The 17,702-nt window shown below is 47.2% G+C and overlaps 1 protein-coding gene across 19 annotated transcripts in view; it reads right to left on the bottom strand.

Moving 5' to 3' along the window:
• The window catches only part of GLCE (glucuronic acid epimerase), a 71,693-nt gene extending 56,793 nt beyond the window's left edge, over positions 1-14,900 (bottom strand). For all 19 annotated transcript variants that reach the window (XM_084817563.1, XM_084817573.1, XM_084817572.1 and 16 more), the window contains exon 1: positions 14,777-14,900. The gene's annotated coding sequence lies outside the window, so the exon portion shown is untranslated. The remainder of the gene's footprint in view (positions 1-14,776) is intronic.
• Between the last annotated feature and the right edge of the window lie 2,802 nt (positions 14,901-17,702).

Genomic DNA, 17,702 nt, shown 5'->3' with positions numbered 1-17,702 from the left:
GCCACTAGATGGACCCCATCTGTCTGACCCAGAAATGACCACACCTAGGGATGTCAGAGGAATCCATTTGGGGGCTGGAGCTCGGCGAGCTTTTGCCTGCTCAGCCCCCCAGACGATGGCTTGATCATCCATGATTTGGCCTGATTCAGCATGTGACGAGTCAGGCCAACTTGCAGATTTTTCCGGGGGGGGGGGGAATCACAATTTGGGCAAAATTGCAGCTGTAACTAGTACAATTTGCTAGCTGTGCTAGTCACTAAATCACAGTCATAAATGTTCTTACTTGCACAAATCAGACCATTTACAGCTGTGATTTTGCACAAATTGCCCTAGTTACAACCACAATTTTGTGCAAAAAAAAAAAACTTGGTAAAGTTCCTGGGTTTGGGGAATTATCATGCGGTTCAGCTTGCAAATGCAAGCCAAGCTGGGTCCATCACAGGGATCCACTGGGCCCAAAAAGGGCTGGATTTCCCCACAACACACAACTCTACTTACATTCTTACTTTCAGAAAGACAAAATTGTCCCTTACTTCAGTTCAAACTCCATAAGCCATGTATACTTTTAAATTATTTTAATCAAATTTTCCACCATTCTGCATACATTAATTGAATACATGCTAATTTGTATATTTTCTTGCTTTCAGCACTTTCCCACCCGTAAGAAAGGGCACAGAGCTATCCAGGTGATGGAAGTTCTTCATGTTATTCTCTCTCCATGTCAACTCTTCAGGGACAGCAAAAGGTAAAGAGGCGACAGTTCATCTTGTAGCTCTGTTCTCAATTTGATTTTACATTAGACCATTGAAAATGCAAGTGTTAGCTTTGTACTTCTTTGGACCACTGCTCTTTTAATTACTTGTAATTCAAAGCAATGCACTATTAGGAGAACAGCAGGGCACACAATGAAGTCAAGGAACTAATACCTTCTGAACTTCTTAAAAGCTAGGAGGGGGTAAAGGCCAGCCCATTAAATGTCTTCTAAAATTGCACAGACAACAAGGAAAGAGAATTTACATATGTAGCTTGGGATTATTCTCTCATATGAGCAATAAAGCCCATATGCAGAATTTTCTATAAAGCCCTTTACAAACAAGGCTGGCACAAAGTAAAATCTTGCTGACTCTGAAGGTGATTTTTTTTTTAAAAAAACACACATTATCCCCTATGACGATTGCAATAACTTGCATATTTTGTCAACAGTATGTGGGGGGGGGGTCCATCAGATTCTGAATTTTTTGGCAAGGACTGTGGGGTTGCTGGAAAAGGAGAAGTAGAAATGCCTTTGTATTGGGGGAATGCTCTAGGAACAATGAGGGGGATGGGTATCAGCCCACCTCCAATAATACGAAGCTCAACCGCAAAACACCTTTGGACTGAGCCTTCAACAGATACACTGGCCTCCTGTATAACGACGAGAAACAAAAGCTCTTAAAATCAAAAGCAAACCTCTTTACTGAATCCTAGAATGGCCTGTTTCGCACATAATGACAACCAAGAGTATGTGTTGAGTATGGGCTGTCATTGAATCATGGGCTGTTGTTACATGCAAACCCTGCACTATGGTTTAACTATGGATTGTTAATCACAAACAACCCAGAGTCCACAACCCAACAACAAACCATAGGTTCTCTTCCTGGGTTGTTGTCGTTAACCACCCATAGTTAAACCATAGTGCAGGGTTCACACATAATAACCCACAATTCAACAACAACCCATACTGAACCTGTACTCTGGGTTGTTACGATGTGCAGTCCTCAAGATAAACAAGGCATTTGGCCATATGATTTGAGTTGGTTTTTTCTTCTTTTCCTCTAGTGTCTAGCTAAACAGAAACAATGGGAATGTACCTCCAGAATTAATCACCTTAAGTAGTGCATTTATTAAGTATGGATATATGTCCAGATTCACTAAGAAACACATAACAGAGAGGAGCAGAGATGGAGCAGAGTAACTAGTTAATCATCCAGTCAGCCAGCAGGCTGTGATCTATTTTACCAAGATTATCAAATCATCAGCTAATCCCCAAGCTAAGCAACTTCGTTGCCATCTTGTGTATTCCCAGAATATTAGAGCAGCCCTTGTTCTGCTAAGAAGGGAACAGATAAAAGGATCTGTTTTGAAAAGCTCAATTTCAGAGTAAAGCTATTAGCATGGCCTAGAAATGTTGTATTTTTAATGAGTTCTCCACCACAAAATGCCTCAAAAGGAAACACGCTTCTAAACACAGCCTAGAAGACAACAGTTTTTAAGAGTCACCTGCCAGAAGAGGAGAGAGCAAGCCTTCCAAAATCTGATGCAGGGGGAGGGGGGAGAATGTAGGGAAAAGCTTAGACAATTTTTGGAAGTTAAATCTTATTTTGCATTGCTCTCCATCACAATAGAAAATCCTCACTGCCACAAAGTACCCATTTTCCATTTAAGCAGCACTGCTTTGCTGATCTCTGATGAAGTTGTTGATTTTTTAAAAACTCACATTATCCCCCTATGAAGGAGCATTGATAAAATAATCATGACAAAAATAACTGACCTACTTTATTTATGCAGCCACCTAGGATTTAACATGCTCCAGCATCCACATCGTGCATTAATCATTGCACCAACAGGACATGCCCCTGTGACAGGCTGGAATTTCACTGCTACTTGCTGCAAAAGCAGCTTCACAAATCCAGTAAAAGCCAGGAGCCAGCTGCCTGAGCCATCATGGACAAGTCGCTATTTAATTAATAAAAAGCTGTGACTGCATTCAGTAGAAAGGCTCTGAAGGCTTCAAGTGCCAGCATGGGGCAGGTTTGCCATAGCTGGAGGTAGAAGCAAATAATGCAGACTTCTTAGACTATAAATAAAAATGTTTGCTGTAGATCACCTGCAGGTTAGAAAAATAAAAAAAAACTGAGGAGGCAACACCAGACATCTACAAGAAGCCAGGGAGGACCTACTGCTCAGTGGTAGGGCACATGCTTTGCACATATAAAACATAAAGCATCCCAGGCATCTCAAGTTGAAAAGGAGATGAGAGCCAGTGTGGTGGAGTTGGACTGGGACTCGTGAGGTTCTAGTCCCCACTTGGCCATAATGCTCACTGGGTGACTTTGGGCCAATCACTAGTCTCAGCCTCACCTCACTGGGCTGTTCATTCTGCCCAAGATCCACATCTGCATGGCAAAGCCACCAACAGAAAAGAGCCCCCTGCCACAATATATTCACTACCAGAAATCCCAACCATGTGGAGACCTCGCTTCCCTTGACATCTGTGGAAGACAGCAATGCTGCTGTGAACAGGAATGTGAATCCTTAAAAGAGGGGGGAAAGTTGGGGCAGATCCAGCTGTTGGTCACTATTATTATTTACTTTATTTATTCATGATCAGAAACCTGATACTTCTTTGCTACGTGAAGCGGTTTAGCTTAAGAGCAGCCCTGCTGGACAAAGGCGCTGCTGGACAAAAGCGAAGGCTCATCTGGTCCAGCATTCTGCTCCCGCAGTGGCCAACCAGATGCCTATAGGACACTCACAAGCTTCTCTATAGCCAAGACAGTGGGAACAGCAGAGGTAAGAGTTTCCCCTCCTTTTTCTTGCATCTTGTTCTGAAAAGCATCCTCATCTTACTAGCTAAAGAGAGGAGACTTCTGCCTTAAAAGGAGAAAAGCTTCATAATTTTAAAGACAATTCTGAACAGGAGACTGGGCAGAAGGTGATTAGTCCTACAGGCTGAGATGCAAAAGTCAGATAACACGGGCTTCCAATAGGACTAAACATACGGGAAAGGATGGGAAAGAGGGATAGTAAGACTTTCTAACCAAGGCTGTAAACCAAGGCTTTACTAAGGCTATATTCTTAGGAGTGGGTCTGGTGCCAAAAGTATTGTTTAAAAGAACGTTTAAATAAAAAATGTTATTCTTATGCTGACCCAGCAAGAGCCACATGAGAAACTGACTGACAGTTGAGGTTTTTTTTAGATCTGAAATGGCAAAGCTATTGTGCAGAAATATCAAACATTTCTCCACAATTCTCTGCCCACTTGGGTTCAAAGCACAGACCTTGCAGTCCGTCTTGCACTTAACATAAGAAGAAAGCACCTCTTTACGGTATAACTTGACATTAACAACCATTCTGCTCATATATGAACTTCCAAGCCGAGTTTATGCACATGCCATGAATAAGTTTCAAATACCACAGAAACACACCTTGGCTGTCAACTTCTAAAAAAGTAAGAGGATAATCTGATAAAACCCCTGCTGGGTTAGCTGAGAGCTGAAACTAGCCTCATATTCCAACTGCAGCAGTTTACACTTCAAAATAAAAATTAAATCACAAAAGACACAGCTGCTAAAGATTATGCTCTGTGCCTTAACAGCAAGTCTCAGTTTTGACTGACATGCTCAGCAAAGTATGCTCAGAAAGGACACTGTAACCTTGCTGAACTTACCACCAAATCCTTTGGAATGAGGAAGACTTCTCTTTAAATCTGACCCCTTTGGCCTTCGTTTTCAACTACCCCAAGATGCAGAATAGCTCATCTCCAACTGTCACTGAGCTAACACAGCTGGAGTCATTTTGGAATTCTGCATGGAGGATGGCACGCCCAAGACTAAACCTAATTAAAACCTCACTTCCTCTGGAATATGGTTGCCATAGTTTTGAGCTCCTGGCAACATTTCAGATAAAGATTTCAATAGCTGTTACAACCGAGCCTAAAATAACCAGCATGTTTCATTTGAAGGAAAATTTCATTTTACAGGGAATAAATATTGATACAGCGGCATAATGTTCAATATGTATGCTATGCTGTGATGCTGAATGGCATTTCACAGAATCCTGCACACAAACATACTCTCCTAATTTACAATTCACGCCGATCATTTAAACTGGGGGTGCAAGGGAGGGATAGACAGGAAAACAGGAAAGTTACATGGATGGGAGAACATCAAGTACTTTTAATATGCAAGATATTTTACAATCTTTATTATGTTGAAAGAAGGGTGGAGAAAGGAACAAGGGGATCAACCATCCTTGATATGATTCTGAAGAATTTGTTGATGAGGTGAAAATAGTAGAAACTTTGGGGGAAAGTAACCATGTAATGCTCGAGTTCTTGATTTTAAGGGGAAAAAATAAAAGATTACAGAAAAAGCCAATGTGGCTACACAAAAAAGCTTAGTAATTATCTAAAAATAAAAAAGAACACATATAAGAGGTTGAAGGAGGGAGAGGTCACTAAGGAAGTGTACAAGCAGATAGCTGGAATTGCAGAGATGGTGTCAGAAAAGCTAAACCTCAGAACAAGCTGAGGTTGGCGAGGGATGCTAACAAGAAGGGTTTCTTCAGATATGTTGAAAGTAAAAGGAGACCAAAAGTAATGGTAGACTAGCGAAGATAGCAAAATGCTGACAGGTGACAAAGAGAAGGCGGAACTGCTCAGCTCCTATTTCTGGCTCAGTCTTCTCCCAAAGGAGGATCTGGGTCCCATCTGGCATATGTGACAAACAGGCTGAAGGGGTACATGGGCAGCTTGAAATTGACAGGGAATATCTAAGCACCTTAATGAGTTCAAGTTTCCAGGTCCAGAGGATCTGCAACCTAGGGTGTTGAAGGAGCTAGCAGGTGTACTCTCAGAACACTGAGATCTATTATCTTTGAGGAATCCTGGAAAACAGGTGAAGTACCAGAGGACAGGGCAAATGCTATCCCTCTCTTCAAAAAGTCAAAAAGGAAGAATCTTAGGGAATTATAAACCAGTCAGTCCGACCTCAATACCTGGAAAGATTCTAGAGCAGGTTACAAAGCGCTCAATCTGTAGATAGCTTACCAAAGCAGTGATAATTGGGAGCCAGCATCCTGCCAGACTCATCTTATTTCTTTTTGATTGGGTAATTTCCTTAGTAGATTGTGGAAATGCTGTGGACAAAATATACCTTGATTTCAGCAAGGCATTTGGCAAGCTGCCCCATGATATGCTGATTAGCAAGCAAATTAAGTGTGGGCTGGATGGCACTTGTACTCCCATCACAAACAAGCTGAATATGAGTCAGCAGTGTGATGCGGCTCCAAAAAAGACAATGCAATTTTAAGTTGCATCAACAGAAGTATAGTTTCAAAATCATGAGAAATAAAAGTTCCACTCTACTGTGAGCTGGTGAAATAGGAGTGAGTTCGGAAAAGGACAACAAAGATGATCAGGGGACTAAGTTTCTATGAGGCCAGATTGAAGGAACTGGGTATGTTTAGCCTTGAGAAGAGAAGACTGAGTAGGTGGGGTAAAATGATAAGCACTTTTCAAATGCCTAAAGCAGGGGTGCATAACTGCTTTGGGGCAAGGGACCAGATTGCCCCCTGCAGGCTGGATGACATCAGAGGGTGTGGCCCATCTGCTGATATCACATGCCCTTTTTTCCCTTCATGTTGGAAGGAGGCAGGAACTGTGCCTTCTCCCAGCACAGAGAAAGAGACCCAGGCTGCACTGCATTCCCACTGTGATCTCAGATTGGAGATAGCAGCAGGGATGAGGGACAGCAGAACTCACCCATGCTGCAGAAACACCTAGAGCTCAAGGGAAGAGACTAAACACCAGCCTTGTCTCTGTTGGAGCCTTGAGAACTGCACTAGAATGAGAACGTGGGGCATGGAAGTGATCAGCTGCTGCAGGCTGTAAGAAATCTGGTTGCTCCTTCCTACACTTGGTACTTTTGGGGTAGCTGTTTGCAGGTTGTATTTTTTGTCAAGGCCTGAAGACACTGGAAAGGTTTGGTTTATTTAGCTCTGACTTATACTCTACTGATAAATAATTGGTGTTGTGTTGTAATTGTTGATATTTCTAATTTTGTAATTAATTTTAAATGCAACGTTAGCATTAGTGAAATGAATTATTTGGATTATTATTGTGATGATGTACTATTGCAATTGATGTATTGGTACGCATTCTTCTTTTTGTATCGTTTTGTATTGCTTTTGTGTTATGAGCTGCTTTGGGCAAATTTTGTGGAAAGGAGGAATACAAATGAGATGAAGTGGCGTAGGTGAGTCAAGCCCAGAGGTCCTAAAAAGTTGTCACAGAGAAGATGACCTCAGCCTGTTCTCTATCATCCAAGACTGTAGGAGACAAAATAATGGGCTTCAGTTCCAGAAAAGATTTTGGTTGAACATCAGGAAAAAACCTCCTAGTGGTCAGAGCAATCAGACAATGGAACCAACTGACAGGCTGTCTGTCGCTGGAGGCCTTCAAGCAGAGACTTGGCAGCCATCTATCAAGGATGATTTAAAATGGATTCCTGCACTGAGCAGGAGGTTGTACTCGATGGCCCCTCCAACTCTATGATTCTATGTTGGTCCTCAACAACTCATTATTAACTTCAATACAGATGGGGAACCAGCAGGTTGCTAAAAGCCATCATGAATCTAAAACAAACATGAACCTTGAACTTTTACCCTTAAAAATCTGCCCACCTGAACATTCATTGGCTCAGATACATTTTACGTAAAAAGATCTAGCTGATAATATATGGAGTTGAGTGTGCTTCTGGTGGCACCCTAAGGCACATTCCTCAAGAGGTGCCTGTAGAATTTGTCCACACAACATATGACCCTCAAGCTGAATGCAGCCCACAAGGAGCACCTGGCAGTGCAAATCAGGGGGTTGTTGAACACTTGCAAGCAACAATACATGACTTGAGAACTGGGTTCAGCTTCAAAGGCAACCTTCCCCAAAGTGGTGCCCTCTAGATGTTTTGGACTATACCTCCCATCAGCCCCATCCAGCACAGTCAATTATCAAGGATTAAGGGAATTGTCATTCAAAATCATCTTATTAACACTAAGTTGAGGAAGGCTGATCTAAAGGTTGATCCATTAAAAGGCTCTGAAGAGCCAGAAGATCTAATCTTACCATAACTCGGTTTTGTTGTTGCTCAGTCGTTAAGTCGTGTCCGACTCTTCGTGACCCCATGGACCATAGCACGCGAGGCCTTCCTGTCCTGCGCTCTCTCCCGGAGCGTGCTCAAGTTCATCTTCATTGCAACGGTGATGCTATCTAGCCATCTCATCCTCTGCCGTCACCTTCTCCTTTTGCCTTCAATCTTTCCCAGCATCAGGGTCTTTTCCAGGGGGTTTTCTCTTTGCATTAGGTGGCCAAAATATTGGAGCTTCAGCTTCAGGATCTGTCCTTCCAATAAGCACTCAGGGTTGATTTCCTTTAGGATGGACTGATTTGACCTCCTTGCAGTCCAGGGGACTCGTAAGAGTCTTCTCCAGCACCACAGTTCGAAAGCATCAATTCTTCAGCGCTCAGCTTTCCTTATAGTCCAGCTCTCACAGCCATACGTTACTACTGGGAAAACCATAGCTTTGATTAGACGGACCTTTGTCAGCAAGGTGATGTCTCTGCTTCTTACTGTGCTGTCTAGGTTTGCCATAGCTTTCCTCCCAAGGAGCAAGTGTCTTTTAATTTCATGGCTACAGTCACCGTCTGTGGTGATCCTGGAGCCCAAGAAAATAAAATCTGTCACTGTTTCCATTTCTTCTCCTTCTATATGCCAGGAAGTGATGGGGCCAGATGCCATGATCTTAAGTTTTTTTAATGTCGAGTTTCAAACCAGCTTTTGCACTCTCCACTTTCACCCTCAACAAGAGGCTCTTGAGATCCTCTTCGCTTTCTGCCATTCGGGTGGTATCGTCTGCGTATCTGAGGTTGTTGATAATTCTCCCGTTCTCATCCAACCTGGCGTTTCTCATGATGTACTCTGCATATAAGTTAAATAAGCAGGGCGACAATATACAGCCTTGTCGTACTCCTTTCCCAATTTTGAACCAATCGGTTGTTCCATGTCTGGTTCTTACTGTTGCTTCTTGACCCTCGTACAGGTTTCTCAGGAGACAGGTAAGGTGGTCTGGTACTCCCATCTCTTTAAGAATTTGCCACAGTTTGTCGTGATCCACACGATCAAACGCTTTAGTGTAGTCAATGAAGCAGAAATAGACATTTTTCTGGAATTCTCTTGCTTTCTCCATGATCCAGCGAATGTTGGTGATTTGATCTCTAGTTCCTCTGCCTCTTCAAAACCCAGTTCTCAGTTTTTAACTTAAAACTATTCTGCAGGGAAAGCAACCACTCTCTACACAAACTCACTTATCCTAGCACAAAAGAGGCAAATCAAGCCCAGCTCTTGCTAGGATTTGACAACTGAAAAACATTCTCTTTAATTCACCCCTGGCACACTTAAGGAGACCACATGTGTAAGTGGACATCTCAGCCAACATATAGAGAGCAGCAGAACAGCAAGTTCAAACAGGCTATCTGTGACTAGACAATCCTAACAGGTGTTTATTTTGCAATAGGACTTATTTATACTCATGAGGTTTTTAGTTTGGTTGTTTTCTGCTTATGCTGTCCATATGTATAATTAAGTCATATAATTCATTGCCAGCAGATATCAAGGCACCAAGTAGCATAGATGCTAAAAGAGATTAGACAAACTCATGGAGGACAGGTCATTATAGTTAAACAAAAACACCAGGTACAGGAGTGGTATGCCTCTGAACAGTGGACTAACAGTGGGTGCCCATCTCTATCATGCTCGCCTTGTGACCTTCCCAGGGACATCTGGCTGGCGACTTTGGAAACAAGTGCTGGACTAGGTTGACAGCTGGACTAGGTTGACATTTGATCTAGTCCAATCCAGTGAGGTGAACTCTTGTGCTACCTTTGCATCATTCAAGGCTTCCACTGGAGTGTGTGTGATTGCACCAAACACCGAGGAACAAGAAATTGGATTCCCTGGTGACTAGAAGGGACAGCACATTGCTTGTGCGACAATGCATGACTGGAAGAGAATGTCCTGTATGCATTGGATGTGGGTTACCATGAACTGACTCAGCAACACTGACAACAGCTCATTCTGTTTGAGTGTGCCAGGAGGGGTGAGGGTGTCAAGAGAGGGAGATTAAAAATAGAAACTTTGCATATAGTTTAAATGACCAGGTTTGTAAACAGGTGTGCAGCTTAAAGCTGCTCAACAGAAAGCCTGGGCTAGGAGGTGTAAGTGACCAGGTCGTATCCAGCCACATTTTTCCTATGCAAGTACCCTGATAGATTCAGCATTGTAAACAGAAGTGCTATTGTCAAATAATCGATTTGATAACAAAAGGAGCTAAGGGACAATTGTCTTTCAGAAAATTACTGCCAAGTGCTGCCAGACTCAGCTTTGTGTATTTCTGGGCTATCAGCCAGCTACTAATCATTATAGGCCTCTGCTAATTTTGAGCTCTGCAAATAAACTGCACAACATCACAAAGGCAGCCTGCATAAAGTTCTCTCTTACAGTGTCTTATTGAACCCTGCCATGTACTTTAGCTAACATTTGGCTGTTCGCAGAGGCGGCAGTATTAATACAAACATCAAAGAGCTACTGAAGCTTCACCAGGCACCCCATAATGGCACCAGTATGTATTTTCCTTCCAAAAATGAAGACCAGCACATTAATTTTAACTTGCATCTCATGCTAAAGATGGAGGGCAGGGAGAGAAATGGACTTGAACACTAAGGAATCAGTTTGCTTATGTTCTTGTATAGCTACTATTTTAATATTTATATAGCTAGATGCTGTACACAACATGTGTCTCCCATAGGGCTTACAATCTACATTAGCCAGACAAAAGATGAATGGGGAGAGGTGCTAGTGAAGGAATAGAAACAGCAACATTGATGTGATTCATAATCGGATTTAAGAGATGGGTCTGACGGAAGGAAGCAGATTGATGAGTTGACCTGGGATGGCAGAACAGCAGGGAAGTACACTGGCATCAGCCAGGAGACCAATGGCCACTGGGAGGTTACAGCCCTTGCCTCTCGGGAAGATGACCATGCTAAGGGGGGAAACCAGCTTGGCCCATTCACTGGCCAAAGAAGGAGCAGCTGCATGGAGATTGTGCACCCCCTAGTGCAAGAAAGAACAGTCAGCTCCAGTTGTCAGTTGCCCTAGGACTGCAGAGCTGAAGAAAAGCAAACTCTGTCCCCATTCATTGGCCAAGGGGCTAAGATCTCTGCGATTGCATGGTCTGTTGTGTGCGTGCGCATATTATAATCTATTGTAAGTTGCCTTGAGAATCATTTGATCAAAAGGCAGGATATACATTTTCTAAATAAAATACATATGGGGGCCCGCTTCAGACATAAACAGTAGTGTGGGAAGAAAATGCAATGGGCAGGCAATCACTGAGCCTGTGAAGAGCAAAGGGAATGAAGAGGGCTGTTAAAAAGGGAGACACAGGAACAGAAACAGCAGGGGCAGTAGAGGTGAACAGGCTATAACAGCAGGAACTGGAATCTAGGGAGTTAATGTAGGTTGTCACAGGACAGAATCACACTATCACAGCACGCTTACACAATACAGATATTGTGGTGTTTGGTTTTTAAAAACCACCCTGTAAAAGCATGCTTTGGTGCCAATGACTAGATCAGTAGTTTACCCCATGCCTAGTTAAAGGAGATCTCATTTTAGCCAGAATTCTAAACTTGCATCAGCTTGATCCATACTGCATGTAGCATAAAAATTTCCGAATGTGCTCCGCTTGGTTTATAAGTAAGAAGCGGCAACAAGGGAAGAGATTGTTGTCAGTTCTCTCCTGGACAAAACCCTGAAGGTATCAATCAAATGTAAAGAGCACAGCAGAAAGCCTTCCAGATGAACTGAAGCATCACAGACCATTTTGGTTGGAAGAAGATGACACTTGGATTCTTCAGGCTACATTCTGCACAGTTCAGGATAAGTATTCAAAGCTGCTCAATATGTGACAACTATTAAAGGGAAGGCACTTCTGTGGAAGAATTAACATGAACTCTGACTGTGATTTATCGGGGGGGGGGGGTACTGTATGCACATGTGCTGGCTATAACCGCCCCACAAACACAAAAACTCAGTAAAACACTCACATGCAGAACGATCACACACTGAAAGCAACACAGAGGTGTCACATTATTAATATTTTGCATTTATGCAATTCTTTAGGCTGTTCAAACTGCTTGATGTACATTAATATGCATAACTTTTAAAAGCCCTGCAAGTTAAATTACTCCCCTCATATTGTAGATGGGGGTGTGGGGCTGAAGCTGTGACGTGCTTAAGACCACCTAGTTACATTCATGCCAGCAGCCAGATTTGAACCAGGGGCTTCCTGGATCCCACTGTCCTGCTCTATTCATTCGTAATCCAACACAGAATTACCCTGCATGCAGGAATTCAGAAAAACAGGAAACCAGGTCTAAGATTGCCTTTAACGTGCAAAAATCACACATTTTTCCTTAACACATTACCTGCTGCACACTTTTAAGCAAAGAAATCTGACAGTGTGGCAGGAAGGGCAAAAACACAAAACATTCACAGTGCAGCCCTTCAGGGCATTTCCAATGCTGATTGTGTCACGTGACAGTGTCACCATTCTTAAAACCCATTTAGTTCTACGTTATGACATCCATGATTCCCAAAAGAACACTTGGCACTTTTCTGGTAATAGGTGCTAAATTACGGTGAGGAAAGCAGCCTTTGCTTTTCAAATAGCTCCTCTCCAGCTAGCTCATGCAACACCATTTTGCTGTCTCAGTACTGAAAGAGCAGGTGCTGGCACCACACAAAGAGCTATTCACAAACTTGCTCCCAGCCCAAACTGCACCTGCAACGCAGCAAAACACAAAAAGACAAGGTTACTTTTGGCCATGCACATGAAGTAGCCACACAAACCTGAAGTTTGCAAGTGAACATCCCCAGCAAGTGCCCCTCATTTCATACCTGGTTAAATCAGGCTTGTAAATATCTGCGCTACTGCTCATTAAGGCTCTGTAAGCTCATTCTCCCATATGCTTCTCTATCCAGTCATCTCAGGGGCGGTAAACTTTATGCTACACAATGCATCAGCAGCACACACAGATGCTCAACAAAGAAGCAAGCATCAACCCCCACATGTGCACCTTTCTCCTCCTCCTTATGAAACCCCAAAGACCGTTCTCCCTGCTCTGAATGTAGACTTTCAGAGCATGCCACCCATGAAATGCAAACATCACACACAAAGACAGGACTAGGCAGCTTAGAACAGTCGCTCAGCAAAGAGTGACGGGTGCAATAGAGACTGCAAGACCCAGGCAACCTAAGAAACTGAAATGGGTTTCCCAGTATTGGACACCAGAGCCATCTGAAATAAGGCAAGGCCAGGAGGAGGAAAATCCTGGCATTCTTAGGATTTGCCCATTCAGACATCTGGAACTTTGACAACTTACTCTCAGCCCTCCTACACACCACAAAACCAGAGTGGTGTAGTGGTTAGAATGTTGGACTGGGACTCATGAGACCCGGGCTCTAATTCCCACTCAGCCATGAAGCTCACTTGGGCCAGTAGCTGAGTATCAGCCTAATCTACCTTACAGGGTTGAGGATAAAATGGAGGAAGATTATGACTGCTGTCTTGGACTCCTTGGAGAAAAGGCAGGATATTGTAAATAAACCTCCCTGAGCAGCCGCAGGATTTCACCAAATCCATCTTTCTGCACTTCTCAAGACACCTGCATCTAGAGCAGCCTTCTCCAACATGGTGCCCTCCAGATCTTTTAGACTTCCAACTGCCATCAGCCCCAGCCAGCCAAAACATCTGGAGGTACCAGGTTTGGGAGGGCTGGTCCAGGGCCTGGAAAGGATGAGCTGTGATGGAAAGCGGGGCTGAAAAGGGTTCGGAGGTGAGTCTGGCTTGGACCCCATTCCTTGACAAGGGGCAGGTAGAACGTTCTGTCTTGTATCCTGCCTGGCAATAAACCGGTTGTGTGCTCTCGTTAATAGACTTCTACAGATTCTTGCAGCCTAATGGTTCACTTGCCACCCTGCCCCAAGCAGACACTGTTTCCCTGCCTACCCCAAGACTGTGAGAAAAGTGTGGCTAGGCTCTGAGGGCCATCTCCCTGTGGAACTACAGCCTCCTTCATGGGCCTGGAGGCAGATGGAAACCCCACACAGGCACACAGGAACAGGATGAGAAGAAACCCCGTAATCATCGCCCCTTCCAAGATACATGCCCCTGACACCACTCAGCCAGAGCATTCCATTAAACTGATTTCAGATTTTGATTGCAAGCTCCTCCGGGCAGGCACCTGCTTTTCTGAAGTTGCTTTGGTAAAAAGCTCCCCACACTGCTGGCACATTAACACAGTTGTAACCAACAGTGTTTCCAGAAAAGAAGAAAAGAGCTACCCGAAGCACATCCACATGCATCAAAGCACCCCCGTAAAGCCACTTTTTGAAGTGACAAAGGGAACCACCCATCTCCACAGACCACCCCACACTCACAAAGGGAGGGGGCAACTCAGACCCAGGAAGAAAACAAGCCCCTGCCTGCCTGTGGAGGGAAACTGACCCCCACCCCAAGACACCTTTTCCTCAGCAAGAGACTGAGTCTCTCAGCACCCTAATTCGGGGGGGGACCCCCTCACCTCCCACAAATAAATGGGGAGGGAAGTAACTCTTGCCACAAAGGATGCCTCCCTCCGAGGCTGGAAGGCGGGGGGGCAAACACAGAGACACCCCGACCCGGTGCTTTCCTCGCCTTGCTGACCTTCCGCATCCCGACCCCGACCACAAACACTGAGGGGAGCTGCCCCCTCCCAGGGGCCCCTGCAAGCCCCCCCGCGGAACGGAGGCCCGCCCCCTTAAGCCCTCCCTTCGCCCCTCTCTTCGGCTCCTCCTGAGAGCAAGAGGCGCCCCCCGCCAATGCCAGCCCCCGCACTGCTCCCGCCTCGCTCTCTCACCGAAGCGCGGGCGTCTTCCCCCGGGCCCGCCCGCCCGCCCGCGGCGGAGAGAGCAGGACGCGAGCGAGGGCGCGAATGAGCGCGCGCGAGGCGGCGGCTCGGCCAGGAGACGCCGCCCCGCCCCAGCCCACTTCGCGCGAGAGCCTCCGCGCGGCCGGTGGAGGAAGCGGAGGGCGGGCCCCGCGAGAGCGTCGCCCCGACAACCCAGCGCCAGGCCCGCCCAATCGCGGCGCGCGGGAGGGCGGGGCGCGCGCCCTCTCCGCGCGCCCTCCCTTCGCGGGCGCCCAATCGCGGCGCACGAAGCCTCTCGACCAATGATGAGGCGCTCCTCCTCTGGCAGGGCAGGGCAGGGCAGGGCAGGGCCGGGCAGGGCCGGGGGCGCAGCCCGGCCAATCGGGAGGCGCGGCGGGAGGGAGCGGCCAGGTCGCCCGCCCCGGCGCGGCTCTGCGGCGCGAGCCGGTGCCCGAGCGGCCCCGCACAGGCCCGCGCCCGCCCTCCCCGCAGCGCCGGCCGCCGGCTCCTGCGCCCGCCTGGAGCCCGCGCCCGAAACGGGGCTTCCCGCTTCCCCGGCAACGGCCGGGTCGCCGCAGGCGCCCAGGCTCAGGCTCGCGCTCGCCCGCGGCCTCGCTCCCCTCCCCGCGCCTTCCTCTTCCACGCAGGGAGCGCGAGCGCCGCCCGGCGGGGCGTCTGGCGGCCCCTGATCCGCGGCCCGCCTCGGACGGAGCCGGGGCGCTCAGTGCAGCAGGGCCCGGCGGCCGTGTGGCGGGCCCGCGAGCCTCCGTGCCGGAGCCGCCTCCGCCGCGGGTGAAGCTCCGTGCGGAGGAGCCCTGCCGGCTGGCTGCCGCGAGCCCGTGGGGGCATGCCCACGGCGGGGCGCCGGCCGCTGGCCCGCAGCCCCGCCGTGCCGGCCCGGCCCGGCCCGGCCCCTCCGCCTGTGTGCCCGCGCACGCCCAGGCTCGCTCGCTCCCGCGCGCACCTGCGGTGGGTGGCCTCGCTGGCCCCAGCTGGGAAGGGCCGGGGGGGGGCGAAGCCGGCTGAGCCCCGGAAGGCCGCGGCTCAGGCGGGAGCCGCTCCCCCGCCCCGGCCTTCGCCGAGCAGCGACTGGGCAGAGGAAGGGGCCTCCCTTCGCAGGCCTGATGGGGAGGCCCGGGGGCCAAATTCGGCGGAGGCCCCCCATCTGGCCGTGTGGCGCTTTAAAGACTAACATCCTCAAGACGCTTTTGCGGACTAGAAACCGCCTCGTGGGGTGCACGTGAGGATGAAAGGGTGGGTGATGCAGCCAGCTTGTGGAAGCTCAGCAGGTCTGGTCAGAGTCTGGACGGGAGACCACCTGGGAATCCCACGCCAGCTGCCCTGAACGCCATGACGGAAGAAAGGCAGGATAGAAATGAGTAAGGTACAAGTAAGGAGTAAGATCCAGCGCTTCATGCAACTGATGAAGCAGGCGCTGGTCCACAAAAGCTTATGCCGTAATACTTCTGAAAAACCTTTAAGATGCCGTAAGACTCTTCCTTGTTTTTGCTACGACAGAGGCATGGCTACCCCTCTGGAAATTCTGGGCGTAGAGACTCAAGGGGGCCTTGGATAGCGCACCAGACAGCTACCAGCAGCACCTTTGGGGAGAAGGAAGCAGCTTCACTTCTAGTCCAGGGGTTCAGCTGGGACCTGCAGATGAGGAGGGGGCCCTCCCTGAGCTAAGAGCGATGTCACAAGATGACCATTTTTAATAGGTTGAAATTAACTCAGACCGTGTACAGGAGACATCAGTGAAAACAAGGAGTTTTCAAACCAAAAGAGACAACATTTGAGAGACTTCCAGTGCAATCCAATGCATGTTTACTCAGGAAGTCCAACAGTGTTCAATGGAGCTTCCAGGTAAGATTGCAGGTTGTCAGTATATCTGAATCCACAGCATAAACTTAAATTGGTTTGTCTGTGAGGGGAAAGGCCATGGCTCTGACAGAGCATGCTGAGGAACTTCCAGATTCTATCTCTAGCATCTCTATCAGGACCAGGTGATGAGAAAGGCTTGGAGCCCTGGAGAGCTGCTGTGGCAGCCGGAGTAGACAACACAGAGTTGTTCATACACCACGCAGTCTTTGAACTTGGTCTCGTCATAGAAGAAATTCTCAGGATAAGTTGCATGGGAAGGGCCAGGTGCCACAAATAGTCCAACCAGGGCCAGCGCAAGACATTTTGTTTCCTGAGACAAAGGTCGAGGTGGTGCCTCTCCGCCTTCATTCCATGTACAAAAGTCAGCTCAACTGGCAGGTAAATCTTACTTCAGTGCTGCAACAGGACACTATCCTCCACTACACCTGAGGGTAGCAGGCTAGCTTAGGGGGTGTAAGACTAACTGTGTGGCACACATAACTCTGTCCCCCAAAAGAGGAGAGTGGCTCAGGGCTGTGGAGAAGGCTATGGGGCTTCCTGCCACCATTCCCCCCCCGGCATCTGCAGCCTGAAGCGATTGCCTCATTCTACCTAATGGTAGGGCTGGCAGCTCCCTATGTCCCACGGAACTGGATCTGTGGAGGGATAAAGACTTCTCAATGCCCTCAGCAGTTCCCAGGATCCTTTAGAGGAAGCCATGACCAACTAGTATAAAACCAACCTAAATCTGTAGTATAGATGTGCCTTAATGTTTTATGACATGAGGTTTTGTGAGTGATGGTCCATTCCATCAGATCCATGAAGATAAGTTTGCTCCTGTGCATATCGAAGAGGCATCTGGTTCTTCATACAGCATGGCACAGATGTACTTCACTGTTTTTTTAGACTCACAGAAGCGGAAGGCAGCCTGCAATGCACACAGTGGTACACCAGTGCAAAGGAAATACCTCACACACAGGTAGAGTTGTCAGGTCCCAGAGCCTGAGATTTGTGGGGCTGCCAGCTCTGAAAAGACCAAAATCTGATACCTAGG

Source organism: Heloderma suspectum, chromosome 11 (genome assembly GCF_057233095.1).
Source record: "Heloderma suspectum isolate Gila_16-S chromosome 11, 16-S_ref, whole genome shotgun sequence".
Classification (NCBI taxonomy): domain Eukaryota; kingdom Metazoa; phylum Chordata; class Lepidosauria; order Squamata; family Helodermatidae; genus Heloderma; species Heloderma suspectum.
The sequence above is the reverse complement of the archived record's forward strand: the minus strand, read 5'-3'. Positions and strand labels throughout refer to the sequence as shown.